This window comes from Cricetulus griseus, chromosome 2, assembly GCF_003668045.3.
Source record: "Cricetulus griseus strain 17A/GY chromosome 2, alternate assembly CriGri-PICRH-1.0, whole genome shotgun sequence".
Taxonomy (NCBI): Eukaryota; Metazoa; Chordata; class Mammalia; order Rodentia; family Cricetidae; genus Cricetulus; species Cricetulus griseus.
This window is the reverse complement of record NC_048595.1, coordinates 112,520,554-112,534,085: the sequence shown is the minus strand read 5'-3', so window position 1 is coordinate 112,534,085 and position 13,532 is coordinate 112,520,554. Positions and strand designations below refer to the sequence as shown.

The following is a 13,532-nucleotide window of genomic DNA, read 5'->3' as shown; positions in this document are numbered from 1 at the left end:
AATCAGGCTTCATTGAAATGAGGTCAGAAGATAAATTTAAATTTGACAAAAATGAAAATTATTTCTAAAAGAGATTTTTAAATAAGAAATGTAGCTTGGAATTAAAAATTGCTAATGTAGCTTCATTACTATTCTTGTGTCACATTAAAATGAATTGGTTTTACTAAGTATTTTAATTGTTTCCCCTTCTGATTTTCATTTCCTTACTTGTCATCAGCATCTCTCATCAGCAACCATTTAAAATATATTCTCTCCTTGTTCAGCCTGTAGAAACTGATCAGGTATTTAAAATTATGAATTACATTCTACATAACAAATATTCTTGATTCTACTTGCAAATCTTTTCCAACCTGACTTTCCCCCCTCCACACTAAATGCTGCCTTATACTAATTCCCTCCTTTGTTTTTTATACAGGTGACTTGGTAGATGGAGTTAAATGTCATTTAACCACTAGAGGGAAACATACCAATCTACTATGAGCAATTCAGTCCACAAACAGGAAATTCCCTCTGAAACTGCCAGCCATGAACTGTGTTTTCTGTTGATCTTTTCCCTCTGAATATTGACAACATTATAATGAGGATTCAGCAAAGGGTATGTATTGATTAAAATATTTAGTGAAGATAATTTCTTTTTTATTGAATAATTTGGGGCCTATTTCTTGCTGTAGTAAATTTATTTTTAAGTGAATAAATATCAGCGGGTCACAAAGGCTGTGCCTCTCTGATGCAATATTCCTTCACACACTAATTGCAAACACCAAGGCTCTTTAGATGTTAATATACTACACTAGCATGATGCACACTGAGTGAGTAAATGTGTTACTTCATTATAGATGAAAATAATTCAGACAAATCCAAATCTATTTTGTACATCCTACAGTTAGAGTTTAGAGCATTTATAGATTGTCCTCAGTGTCCTTCTAACCTTGCCATATTCTGTTGAATTTATTATTTTCTAAAGAAACACAAGCTATGGATGTGGTTCAGTAGGTAGAGTTCTTGTCTAGCATGCAGCATCTTCTGGGTCAGAACCCTAGCACAAAATGAACATAGTGTGGTGATACATGCCTGCAATTCAAGGGAAGTATGGGCAGGGGATAAGGAGTTCAAATTCAAGGTCATTTTCACCAGATATTAAATTTGAGGACAGTCTAAGAACATGGGGCTCTGGTTCAAAAAATAAAATTAAGTAAGAGAAGACCCTGTGATACTGACATAGCTAGTCCGCTTTAAACTTCATGGAAATTTGTACAGTAAATGTTGGAAAATTGAGGTTAATATTAAAGACTGAGGTTTATATTATCAGTCCGGGTTGGAAGTATTTCATATATAGAAAGATACACAGAAGATACACATGATTCTGCATCAGTGAATGGTGACAAAATTTACAGAATTTAGAAACTATGGACATCTGTAATATCTGAGTGTCACAGATGGCATTTTTACCTGTGCTAAAATGTTTTTGGTATATAGTGTAAAATGTTGAGTTTTGTCCTTTTCAATGGAAGGAATCTTTGAAAATTTTATGAGACTCACATATTTTCTGTATCGATTCTAGAAACCCAGTGAGTAATTTATGAGAGTAGGTGGCTGTGAATATTCACTGTTTTCACCTTCCCACTACTGAGTGAAATCTACTCTTTCTTTCATTGTGGTTTCAGGGGAGATTTTTTTGTACAAATTAGTCCTGTATTGTGGCCTGAATTAGTTGTTTCAGTAATTTGCAGGTGAAACAGTTTAGATATAGCCACATTACTCAAGCATGAGGAAGCTGGCTCCACGATGATAATCTGATTGACACAAGATATGAGAACATGGAGCAGAGACATAGGAGAAAAGGGAATTCAAGGCACTGGAATCTGGACTGAGCAGGGAAGCCATATACTTACCATAAAGACCCTATAGACACACATTAATTTAAGGTTGTTACGAATTAGTTTCTTTTGCTTTCAATTAAGATTCTTGACTAATATTGGTAGGAAGTTAAAAGGAAAAGCCATTAAGAAATTTTGCTGTGCATAGACAAGTATCTTCCTTGTTTAAAAACATAGTGCAGGTTTCTATCAAAAGCCTCTCATAACCACATTCTGTGAGCAACTGAAGTTCTTCTACATCTACGGAGACTAATTTCAAGATTCTGTGTCTGGAAGAAAAGGGACCTGAGAATTTCTTGAGAAAGAAAAATGTGCACGTATATTTTTTCCAGAAACATCGTATATTCCTTCCTGGTCTCCTATACCACCATCTTTGGTACTGAAAAGTAATCTTTAATAATAGAACATTATGTATGGAAATACTTTGATACACTAATATGTGCCTTCTCTCATTGAGCACTATTTTTCTAGACCCTTTCACAGGCCAGACCAGGAATGCTCCAGGAGGTGAAAATGCAATGATGATATTTCTCTTAACCTCAGAAATGAGTTCAGAAGTTACCCCTGTGAAGAATTTGATGTAGAATTTTCTCAGGGTGGATTCAGCTGGTTTAGAGGTTCCCAGGCATGATTTATGTGTAGTATTGTTCATTTAATAGTGCTAAATAATTAGAAAACTACTTTAATAAATATCTGAACTGACAAACAGTAAAATATAATTGAGTATAAATCTCCTTTACCATGGACTTCTTCCTCATGTTCTGTTGGGGGTTTTTCTTCTTTACGGAAGAATACAGTATCATGTCTTAGTTTCTTTGTTGCTGTGATAAAATACTCTGACAAAAGCAGTACAGGGAGAAAAGGTTTATTCTGGCATAGAGTTCTACATTACAGGACATCACTAAGGCAAAGTCACAGCAGCAGGACCTCAGGACAGTTGGTAACACTGCATCCACCCTCAAGAGGCAGAGAACAGAAATTGAATCTACAACACCATTCAGCTGGCTTCCCAATTTATGCAGCCAAAGATGCCATACCCAGAGAATGGCCCTGCCCTCAATTAAGATGTTTCTTGAAACATTAATGAGCATAATCAAGATGAATGCTCACAGATATTCTCTGAGCCCCTTCTTGATTTAGTTAATCTCTCCTAGGTGTCCACAGAGGTTTGTCTCAGGGGTGATTCTAGGTCTGTTGACAGCCATCACAGTAGGCTGGTCACTTTTTGTCATTCTACAAAATAACTGATATAAATACCTTACAAAGATAAGAGGTTTACTTGGCATGAATTTTGTAATTTATTGTTCATACTTACTCCCCCTACCCCAGGTTTGAGCTTGTGATGTTGTACCACATAAGGGAAGAGCCCTTAGGAAAATTATTCACTCTATGGCTATGGAGTCAAAGGGAAAAGAGAGATGAAGATGAAGTGACACTGCTGTCCAAATTCTACTCATCAGGCTGTATTCTTAAAAAAGTATTTTAATTTAGAATTCTAACTGTGTAAAAATTATGGATTTCAATGCAGTGTCTTAGCTATGGTTTCTGGTGCTGTGATTAGACACCATGACCAAAATGAAGCATTTAATTTGAACTGGCTTACAGTTCAGAACTTTATTCCATTGTCATCATGGCAGGAAGAATAGTGGCAAGCAGTCAGACATAGTGCTGTCTAGTAGCTGAGAGTCCTACCTCCAGATCTATAAGCAACAAGAAGAGAAAGAGACAGTAGGCCTTTTTTGAGCATTTGAAACCCTAAAGGCCATCTCCAGTCACACACTTCCTCTAAAAGGCTTCACCCCCTAATTCTGGTCAATTAGCTCTATTTATTAATGAACAAGCATTCTAATCTGTGAGTTTATAGGCCCATTTTTATTCAAACCACCGCAGATAGAATGGTGTATCATTGTAATTTGACCAGACTACCAATTAACCTACTCATGTCACCCTACTCTTCCTGACTCATTTCTTCCCACTTCACTTTTCATATCAGAGATCTAACACATATTATTAAATTTAATTTAGATTCACATGCAAAAATATGCAACATCTGTCTCTCTTCCATCACTCTGACTCACTCAAGTCTCCTTTAACCCTTTTTGTCCACTTAGAAGTTTTACCATCTCTCAATTTCCTACCCTTGGGGTCTGCAAGTCTCAAAGATGGGCCTTTATTAGACAATGGATGTCTAAATGTTAGCTGTAGCCATTTCTAAGCATACACCATTCTTGATAGCATCTATCCATTATAATGTGAAAAGTACCTTCTAGACATACTCCTATCTAATTGAAAATGTAAGTTTCTGTTTTCTTCATTGTGTTTCCCTTTTATTTCATTGTCTTAAGTAAACTTATATTCTTCCAGATATCACAAGGTTTGACACATTATTATATTGGGCATATTTTAAAATATTAAATTAAAATATTTGATTTTATTATTTATTGCCTTCAATTTGATTAGCAGATTTTTTTCACATTTTTTTCTTCATAGTCTATATGTGTGACTTATTTAGAATTATTTCCTAGAGAATAAATTATTTTAACTTTTTGTCTAAGTGGCTATTTTGTTGGTCCAACAAGTTTTCCTGGTTTATTTTAGTTTTTGATTTCTGTTGCTTTGGCTTTGTTTATTTTATCCATGGTTTTAGCGGATGCCGTAGCCATGTCTGCTTAAGGCCTGGCTACAAGTGTGCCTGACCAGGGCTGCAAGTGAGAGGCATTAAGGTGGGTAGTTTTGCTTTTGTTTCACTTTCAGCTTGCTGTACAGACTGCTGGCATGCCAGCTGGCTAGGTCGTGCAGTAAGTAAGGTTTTTTCCATATTAAAATCCCTTGTATTTCTACCTGGCTCCATATTGGTAATTTCCCACATTACATGGTCTTTTAATATTTAAATTAAAAACAGTCTTGTTTTTCATACCAATCTCATTTCCCTCTTCCTCCTGTCTTCCCACTCCCTACACCAACTCCCTATCCCACCCCATCCACTCCTCGGAGAGGGTGAGGCCACACATGTGGGATCATCACTGTCTGTCACATCATTTGAGGCAGGACCAAAGTGCTCCCCCCTGTATCTAGGCTGTAAATGGTATCCCTCCATGGGGAATGGGCTTGAAAATGCCAGTTCATGCAATAGGAATAAATTCCATGGACTGCCCAAGCCCAAAACTGACACCCAAGTTAAGGGGACCTAGTTCTGTCTTATGCAGGTTACCCAGCTGTCAGTCTGGAGTCAGTGGACTCCCAATTGCTTAGGTTAGCTGTTTCTGTGTGTTCCCCTACATGGTCTTGACCTTTTTTTGATCATCACTCCTCCCTCTCTACACCTGATTCCAGGAGTTCAGCTCAGTGCTTAGTGAATCTCTGCTTCTGCTTCCATCAGCTACTGGATGAAGGCTCTATGATGACATTTAAAGAAGTCATCAATCTCATTGTAGGGAAAGGGCATTTAAGGTAGCCTCTCCACTATTGCTCAGATGCTTAGTTGGGGTCATCCTTGTGGATTCCTAGGAATTTCCATAGTGGCAGATCTTCTGATTAAATTGGGAGCTTAGAGGGAGGGTGGAGGTAGATAGGAGAGAGGGGATCAGAAAGGGGGAGGTGAGGAGAAAATGAAGTTCAGGAAGGTCAACTTGGGGGAAGGACAGAGAAGGAAAGCAAAGTAGATGCCTTGATAGAGGGAGCCATGGTCTTTTTATGTAAAGAATATGACTTTGAATTCAAAATGCACTTGTTTTAATATCTTTGACCATAAAGAGGGAGAATATCTTTTATTTGTTTTTTTTTCTTTGGTTTTGAGACAAAAATTGAGACCAGTACTTCAGGCTGGTCTCAAGGCTTATACACACCTGAAATGTGTGTATAAAATACACACCTTGATATTCTAATGCTCCTGCTTCTGCCTTCCAAAGCTTAGATCACAGGTGTGGTCCTACATCTAGAGAGGGGGACTAACCCAGGGCTTTCTGAATGTCTGAAACGTACTCTACCAAGTGAGTTGCACCAGAAGTACCCCCAATGCTTTCTTAAAATTATTCTTTTTTCTTTGTCCCAATGTTCTGCCTATCAATCATTAAGCCCCATTTCCCAACATTTTTTATTGTGACTAAATTTGCAACATCATTTGCAAAGAGGAGTGGGTACAATCAGTTCACAGTAGTTGTATAGATTTCTGGCTCTCTGAAGAAGTATCTGAACTTCAAATGATGGCCACATGGGTCTTCTCTCCTAATTCCAAGGAACCATACCACTCAAAAGGCTTAATTTTATGTATTTGAATACCCCATTCATCACCATGGCTTCAGAATTTACCTATTATTTTATTGCTAAAGTCAAATTTCACTTTTTATACATTCTCATTTCCTTTTTGTGAGTACAAATCTATCTCAGGAAAGGCATATGATAATGACACAATTTCCAGATTCTCTTTGTGGAATGATTTCACAGAATATATAAGGTATCGTGTGCTTTCCTTGTATATTTGGAAATGCATAATATAACTTATACTTTGTGGCCAGAATGTATGCTATATTTACATATATCTCCTATTTCTGCACATATTCTAGTCTGATTTATTTTTAAGCTTATCTTCAAAGAATAAACTCATATCTTTCCAAATAAAGAACACTTATTTTTCCCACTCTCATCATTCAATAGTCACCTCTAGTTCTTTCTGTGGTGTTGAGACCTAAGGGATTTTTCCATATACTTTTTCATAGCTATTGTTGTTCTTATTCAGCTCATATTTAGACAGTCATGCTTCTGACACTTAATGTGTGGTAGAATCTGACATTTCTAGGAGAAGTAGTCTTACAACAATCTCCCTGTTGACGCAGCCTTAAAAACGTTCTTCCTTTTCTTCTGAAATATTTACCAAGTGTAGATGAAACGGTTGTTTTTTATATAAATCCATTAGTACTAGGATCCAAAGCTCTTCATTTTGATTTGTTATGATTTTTTGTAATGGTATAAATTTGTTAGGAAATAAGTGTGATTATTTCAGAAATAAGGGTGGGTGAGGACCAAACTTATCTGTGGACATAAGGACAAAATGCTTAGAATGTAGTTAGAGATCATACTGGTTTAATAAAGTGATAGATATAGGTTCTTCTCCAAGATCTAAGGCTTCACTAACCCTAGGCAGTCAGCTGTGTTTCCATTGCTGGCATGATTTCAATTTTATTGGGTTTGTCTTACATCCTAGTCCTATTAGACACCTGTTAGTTTCCACCAAAAATATGTATGCTTCTACTGTACACTTTAGGATTATTTTGCCATGACAGAAGAGCTCATTAATGATGGTCAGCTCTGAAAACATGCATACAAGTGATATTAAACAGACAAAGTAGGCTTTTTTCAGGTACTTAGGAATCTGTGTGTGTGCTCAGGCACGTGTGCTTTCTCATGCATATGTGTCTCATAGCAATTAATGAAAAATAAGACAAAAACTTGAAAGAGAGCAAAGAGGCACATTGGATGTTATAGAAGGAGGAAATGGAAAGGAGAAGTATAGAAGTGTATAATTATAATCTCAAAAATTAAAATAAAATTTATAAAAATTAAAAATAAATCAGTAACACATTTAGCTTATGGCTTTCGGAATAAAATAAAAATATATTTCATTCAGTAGATTGATATATGTACATTTTTATACTGATAAGAGTAGAAAAGGATACTTCACTCATGAAATGGAGATGAGGCACAGTAGTTCTTTCAAGGTGGCTTACAATTGTCATTTTATTAATGTTACATTACATGCTATGTCATCTTCTTATATTGTGTTTTTATTAGGCTATACTATGTTGTATCTGTTATATTAAAATAAATGAAGCTATGTTCTACATTATTTCTTACAACGTCTTTTGACAAAGTTGTGTTATATCAACTATGACACAGGTTTACTGGCTCAATATCTCTTTTATATCTGCTTTAGACAAACAAACTCAGAAATCCTAATGGTGACCTTGAAATCTGAGTGCTTAATTAGAATTAGAATTTTCATATTATAATTAATTATAAAGCCCTGGTATGTTTGCATCTGTCATCAATAATTTATATTTTCAAAAAATATTCTCTCATGCAGCAGATTTGGAAGATCTCGTAAATGTTCAGTCAATGAGATCTGTACCCTAGGAAATGGACCAATGCCTGTTTACAGAAACACCTGAGATAGAAGCTTCATCTTTTGTTTCCTCCCATTATCTAATGCTTTCCTTCATATGATGATGGAGAAATACTCTCACCTCATATACTTCTTGACTTCCTGAATTATGAGTTGTAAATATCTACTTTGTTATGTGTGGAAGCAAATTAGAAAAAGACAGACACTGTATAAAATATACTTCTGAGAAAAGGATCATTTCACACCATTGATTCCAAAATGGTTGTAAATTCAAAATTTGGCATTATTGTTTTATTGTTTAAATATTCATAGCCTTATTAATAAAATATCAACTGAAAGAATACCAAATATGCCAAAATACAACATACCAGATGACTAAAAACACAAGCACAATATATACTATTATCTCAGTTTCAGAAATGTTTATTGTGTGCTTTGTATTTGAGAAAATATAATAAGGAATCTATCTACATGTACTCTAGTGGATGAGCACATTAGAGGCACACATCCAATGGTAGTGTTTTGCACTAATGAGTGAAGTATTTAATATTATGACTGAGTTAATTTTCCACATATCAGTCTGTAGGGCAAGTTAAAAGGCTGGTAGGATTCTGATAACTGCACACAGTGCCTGGAGTTATTTGTTCAGAGCTCTGTGATGAGTCCATGCTAAGGAATGTAAAACCTGGGTAATCTTAAATGAAGAGCAATGGGAGAGAAACATAGTTCTACCTGTGGCCCTGGAAAGTGACTTTCTCATAGTATTTTAACATCTAATTCCCCTGTTAATCTAGCTCAACAGTGACTGCCAGATTGTTTTTCTGTAAACAACTTTGCAAAATGTCACTGTTCTGTTTAAAAACACTCCAGGTTTCCTAGTAATTTACACAATGCATACTATTACACTTAATGGTATTGGCAATATTGAAATTTAATGTAAATTTTTATATGTAGAACATGAAGGTTATTGCAATTGACACATGGAACGCCATAAGTGTTGTCTAATGATCTCAATTCAAAGAACAACTATTAATTTTTTCCTTCCTATTTCCACACTTTCCCAAACATCAGAGAGACAATAAAATTTACTGCTTGCTGTTAGTAACAATGAGCACTGAGTCATAATTTTATGATTCTAGCGGTGACATGAATGTTTTTTAAAGGTGATTGTACTATAATAACTCGAATCAATATTGATCCTAAGTGGGAACTAAACTGAAGCATGTCTGCTACTAAAAAAAAAATTAAAAATCAAATTAACATTTATGCCTTTGGAGAAGACATAAATCTCTTCTATTCCTCCTGCTGCTGAGAGACAATGACATGAGTGAAGATGCAAATCAAAAGGAACAAATTTATTTCATGTAAGAGAAGCAAAATCGACAATGATTATTGATTGTGGCAAATTAAAAAAAACATCTTATGGAGAACTACTTGTGAATAAGTTAAATTTTTTGCTAAAGTAGAGGTGAAAGATTTAGTACATTCATACAAAGTTATTTAGTACTTATCATATGGTAGATATTGTGTCAGGCTGTGAGAACATATAGATGATTAAAATGAAACTGTTTTAATATAAAACAGTTTGTAGCTTAGTGAGAGAGACATATGGAGAAATTATTATTAAAGCAAAGTAATCATTGGAGTATGTTGGTCTTTTTGGGAATTAGAGAACCCAATTGAGCCAGGGAAATTTTAAAGCCACAGCTGTGAATGAATGATGTAAAGAAAATAGCAAGTTACAATAAATGGAAAAAAGAAAGAAGCACAAACATCTCAATGCATTCATGTGGAGAGGTGAGGGACAATGTGAGAGGCACTATTTAGAGGAGAGATATCCATAGGCAAAAAACAGGGGAAGAGAAGGTGGAGAGAGGAAAGTGTTCTAGCACTCTCTACACATCTCTGCCCTTGGCAAGTATGTCTACTCATAGTCAATATATCCATGACTCACACCAATGTCATGCTTTGTAAATTATTCTCAGTACCTTTGCCTAGACTTGTCAAATTGCAGCCAACAAGTAATTCAGATTGTTTTAATTGACTTAGCATTCTAGGCACTCATAGAAAAGTAAGAGAGTCAGGGCAAAAGCCAGCAGATTCAAAACCATCAGAACTGAGAATTTCAGAGTAGAACAGTAGGAGCTCCCAGCATCAAAGTAGCTTCCACAAAGCAGGAGCTGCTCTGTCTTGTGGACCCAATCTCTCATTGTATAGTCAATGCTATCCCACCTGTACTTTTTTAACCTCTTGATTCTTGTCTTTCCTCTCCACATCATCTGAATCTTGACTTTTCAATGCCTGTTGTGTTTATTTTTATATTTACATTACTTTTTCTCTTTTCCATCATTCTGTTGCATGTAAACTCTCTCTACATATCACAGTTAAACTTCTTAAAAGACAAAATTTGATTACATCCATAAGTCACCACCAAGAAGACAGCAATTTTAGATGCCATCCTGGCTCCAGTAAGACTTTACAGTAGATACCAAAATCTCTGAACTTCCAAGACTAAGGTAACAACTGCTATAATAATTAACATACCAAGCAGGCCATGGTTCCTATAAGTAGCTTTGCAGGAGTGTGACACAATCAGACACCTCTTTGTCTAAATCCTGAATTACCTGCTTTTAATCACTTGCTCATTTCATTTTTAAAATAGTAATTACTTGATAATATTAATTATCTGTATATTAAATTTTATACCTTTTTTATTTTCATAGGTTTCAATCTTACTGCTTATGTAAGATATTGAATGCAAGCAATTTTAAACTCTCATTTGAATTACTGGAATTGTTCTCATATTTACTATGCTTGATAGAAGTGTGTTAATTTAAACATACCACACTTATGTTTATGTTCCTTTTGTGGGTGAGTAAGGGGTTCTTACTCAATTTTGGGCAAATGCCATACCATTGAACTCCCTGGTCAGCCATTTTGATTTTTTAAAATTAGAAAACTATAAAAAGTAACACGTTGCATCTTGGTATTTTTATAATACTTTTTTCTGGTAGAGCTCCTGCATACTCCTCTTTCCATTGCCCTCTCCTTCTGCTTGTGCCCTCTGACCCCATTAGTCTCCTTGTCATACTCCTATGTCATATGTTCAATTACCATTTTCACCTCCCTTAAAAGACGCTTTCCCCTGTAAAGCCCATTTCCAAAGAGAAACTTTATTATAATTTAACATGGAGTTTTGCCCAGAATCATCTGAAACTTTCAGTTCTTCTGCCTCAGCCTTGGGTATCCGAGATAACACATGTACCTACACCACCATGCCTTGATGTCTATTGCATTCTTTTATTTATTTTTAATTAGTTATTTGAGATTTCCATGCAATAAGTTTGATCAAATTTACCCCCTTCCCTAATTCTTCCTATAACCCCCTTCTCTTCTCACCCAAGTGTGTGTGTGTGTGTGTGTGTGTGTGTGTGTGTGTGTGTGTGTGTGTGTGTGTGTTCCACCCCTGAAAGCATCTAGGCAATTTGTGTTGTTGAACTCTCTTCTAATGTGATTCCTTCCACTGGGGTATGTTTGACTTATCAGGGCTCACATAAAACTTACCCTTCTTTTCCCAGAAGCTAACATTTGTTACCAGCTTCTCATCTAGGGATAGAACTAGGTGCCTGGCTCTCCTTTCCATTATAGGGTTGGGCTGGTTTACATCCTCATGGGTATGTGTTTACTGTCACAGCAGCTGAAAGCAGAAATTTCAATTCTTAATTATAATATTAATAGTGATGTTAGATCAATGGACTGCAATCATCCTTTAGTGTCTGTGGGCATTAGTTCTAGAGCACTTTCCTCAAATTCCAAAACACATCACTGTTCAAATTTCTTATGTGAAAATGTCATAGTATTAGCATGTGACACATAATTCTTCCATGATTTCAAAATACCTCCCAATGATACGAAATATGTGATGTAATGTAAATACTATACAGGTAGTTATATACTATACAGTTTAGAAAATATTGATAAGAAAAACTGCATATTCAATACAGGTACCATTTTCCCAAGTATTTATTTTTTTCCTTTTATTGTAAGTAGATATGTTTTTCTCACATAATGTATCCCAATTATCATTTTTCCCTCCCAAGCCTCCTCCCAGTTCTTTCCCCTCCCCTCCCATTCAGATCCATCTCTTTTCTGTCTCTCATTAGAAAACAAACAGGCTTCAATGATATAATGATAAAATAAAATAATGTAAAACAAAAATTCACACATCAGAATTAGAAAAACAAACATGAAGAAAAGAAACTAATAAAAATGCACCCAGTGAGGGATCCTCTAAAAACATCTACAGGGAAATATGATAGGGGTAAAATGTTAAAAAATAAAAATAATAAGAAAAAAATTAAATTAAAAATGGAAGAGCCATGGCAGGATTCTATGAGACAAATAACATCCAGAGACACCACTGCCTTCATATTCTGTTGACCATCTACTGCAGGGCATGGAGTCCATCTTTAGGTGTAGTTTGTTTTCTGTTTTAGTCAGGGTTCTACTGTTATAAAGGGAAATCCTGACCATCGCAACTCTTAGAAAGGAAAACATTTCATTGGGGCCTGCTTATAGTTTCAGGTATTTAGTATATTTCCATCATGGCAGGAAGACTTGCAGCATACAGACAACCACAGTGCTGGAGAAGAAGCTGAGGGTTCTGTATCCAAATATATAAGCAAGAAGAGAGAGAGCCACTGGGCTTAGCTTGAGATTTTAAAATCTCAAAGCCCTCCCCTACTCCCTATGACATACATTTTTTCAGCAAGACCACACCTCCTAATCCTTTTAAGAAATGGTATTCCATGATGACCAGGCATTCAAATCTATGAACCTATGGGGCACATTTTTTATTTAAACCACCATATTTCCCTAGTGAGATTCCTTTAGCAAAACTAAAGATTTTTTCTTTTTCCAGCAACTATCGATTTCAATTGGAAACTGTTTCTTGGTTATGGATGGGGTTATCTGTCCATTTCTTTTAGATTAGGACCCCAGCTGTTGCAGACCTAGGCACAGCTTTGCATGGAGCCTCTGTTTGTCTATTCGGCTGGTTTAGAGGAATTTGTTTAATTGGTGGCCCTCTAGATTTTATACTCTTTCTTCCTCCTTTTATTCAGGGTTTCCTAAGTTCCTAATGTATTTGATGACCTGGGATAGGTGTATGAAGTCATCAAAAGGAAGAAAATAAACTCTGACCACCTATTTCAAGCAAGTGGCCCCCGATAGCCTGAAACGATTTTTATTCATACCATTTCAACAGTATGCATGAACAGTTTTACAATCATACTTGCTTCCTCATGTTTCTAATATTAACTACAATAATTGCCAGTTTGTTCTCTTACCTCATTCTCCTTCCATGCCTCAATTGTCCCAATGGTAACCATTACCTTCTTGAGTCATAGCTCTAATGTTGAGCTCATAAGCAGTATTGCAAGCAACAAAGGAAATATTCTAACTAGGTACACTTACAGTCTGCCCAGTTGGAAAAGTTTGTGGTGACAGTATCATGCAAAGTGAAAGAAGATTTACCT

The 13,532-nt window shown here is 35.7% G+C and overlaps 1 long non-coding RNA gene across 1 annotated transcript in view; it reads left to right on the top strand.

Annotated features, from left to right (window-relative positions):
- Window positions 1-499: 499 nt before the first annotated feature.
- The window catches only part of LOC103159339, a 53,035-nt gene continuing 40,002 nt past the window's right edge, over window positions 500-13,532 (top strand). Inside the window, exon 1 of the long non-coding RNA XR_003482949.2 lies at window positions 500-595. This is a non-coding gene — a long non-coding RNA (uncharacterized LOC103159339). The remainder of the gene's footprint in view (window positions 596-13,532) is intronic.